Source organism: Babylonia areolata, chromosome 2 (assembly GCF_041734735.1).
Source record: "Babylonia areolata isolate BAREFJ2019XMU chromosome 2, ASM4173473v1, whole genome shotgun sequence".
Taxonomy (NCBI): Eukaryota; Metazoa; Mollusca; class Gastropoda; order Neogastropoda; family Buccinidae; genus Babylonia; species Babylonia areolata.
Window position 1 is genome coordinate 17,163,352 of NC_134877.1, and position 2,500 is coordinate 17,165,851.

Here is a 2,500-nt window from a genome sequence, read left to right on the forward strand (position 1 = left end):
CGTTTTCGGGGGTGTGCATGCTGGGTATGTTCTTGTTTCCATAACCCACCGAACGCTGACATGGATTACAGGATCTTTAACGTGCGTATTTGATCTTCTGCTTGCATATACACACGAAGGGGGTTCAGGCACTAGCAGGTCTGCACATATGTTGACCTGGGAGATCGGAAAAATCTCCACCCTTTACCCACCAGGCGCCGTCACCGTGATTCGAACCCGGGACCCTCAGATTGACAGTCCAACGCTTTAACCACTCGGCTATTGCGCCCGTCGCCTGAGCTTTATGAAACCTACAAACTAAAATAGCCTACAAGTCTCATGGATGTTGTAAGTCTCAGTTTCACATAAATAAGTGTTCCACGAAGTATACGAATTAGAATATGAATTATTTGGGAATGTGCTAGGTCCCTGGTGCCAGTTGCATTGCTTGGTTCTAACTCTTTGACAGTTACACATGACTAAATTGCCTACATTGATTGAACTACGCCATTGGTCAGTTCCATACTACACACAATCAGTAGTGGGTTACGACCATACTTAGGCTCTTCCGTCCGAGCAATGCAACTGGCTCCTGATCTACACTAGCGCGTTATGAAATATACTAAACAAGAGAGGCGAGGCCTTCAAGACTCACTTGTGATACACTTAAAAACAAGAGAGGCAAGGCCTTCAACTCACTTGCGATACACTAAAAAAAAAAAAAAAAAAAAAAAAAAAAAATCCAAGCTTTTTATGTATTGAGTATAATTTCAAAATGTAATGTTTAAGATGAGAAAGATCAGTTTAAAGCAAATTATGTCCCCTAGCATTAATTACAGAGTAATTTCCCTTTTTTTTACTATCTGCACCAAAACGTTTGCAAAATAAATAAAAATTCCATGCTTAGCAAATGAAGTTCCTGTTTGAACAAAAAAATGATAATGATGACTCCTCTTGTTTTTATATCAGATCAAAGTGCCAAGTTTAGAGAATACAAAAAATATAGATATAACAGTAAATGCAGTTTGCATATAATTAGGCTTCTTTTTTTTGTGTGTGCCCATCCCAGAGGCGCAATATTGTTTTAAACAAGATGACTGGAAAGAACTGAATTTTTCCTATTTTCATGCCAAATTTGGTGTCAACTGACAAAGTATTTGCAGAGAAAATGTCAATGTTAAAGTTTACCACGGACATACAGACACACAGACACACGGACACACACACACACACACACACACACAGACAACCGAACACCGGGTTAAAACATAGACTCACTTTGTTTACACAAGTGAGTCAATAAAATATATGCCATGAAGTGCTCAGGAAGAGGTACCGGCCCGACCCAACCCCAATGACCCGGAAGCTCTTAGGCTGTGTGAACCTGCAGCGTACAGCTGTCTTCACCGCGGGAGACGTGGCTGGTGTGTCCATCTGACGAACGAGAAGAAGAAGAAGAAGAAGAAGTATACATCACTGTATGAATATAATCTGACAATGTTTCAATTCTCAGTTGCACATCAGTGTACTACATCTCGAAATGTACAAATCAAAATGTAAATTATCTGGGAATATTTTCAGTCACAATGTCTTGCCTTTGCTTCACAAAACTATACTGCTCAACATACGAATCATATGGGGATGTCATAAGTCTCGATTCTACACAAATGCTTCACGAAATACTGATGTGAATTAACGCGTAAAATTATCTGAGAATGTTTGAAGTCCCATTTTCTCTACCTCGAAATAATGCGAACTGGACAAATTTGATTATCTGAGAAGGTATTCTAAGCCCAAATCCATACCCATGCTGACCTTAGAGATAGCGTGACTGACCATACGAAGCAACCCTTATCTTATCTACCATGTGTGCCCAGTCTGGCTGGCCACAGAACTTCAGAGATAAGGGAAAGTCAGCATTGTCTGTTGCAGTTCCCCGTTTTGAAACTCCATGGCATGATGAAGCATACCCCCTCCCTCACCGCCCCGCACCCCCAGGACCTGAATATATATATATATATATATATATATATATATATATATATATGTGTGTGTGTGTGTGTGTGTGTGTGTGTGTGTGTGTGTGTGTGTGTGTGTTACTCTTTTTGTCACAACAGATTTCTCTGTGTGAAATTCGGTGATCCTTTCCCCGAGGGGGTGAGCGCGTCGCTACTCTTGACAGCGCCACCCATTTTGGGGGGTATGTTTTTTTTTTCTGCCTGCAATTTTATTTCTTTTCCTATTGACTTTCTACAGAATTTTGCCCAGGGACAACCCTTTTGTTGCCGTGGGTTCTTTTACGTGCGCTAAATGCATGTTGCACACGAGACCTCGGTTTATCGTCTCATCCGAATGACTAAATAAATAAATAAATAAATAGATAAGTAAATATATATAGGTGTGTGTGTGTGTGTGTGTGTGTGTGTGTGTGTGTGTGTGTGTGTGCGTGCGCGCACGCGCGCGCGCTCTATCTCTTCTTCGTTCGCTCTTCAGTTCAGTTTCTGCCTAATATATATACACT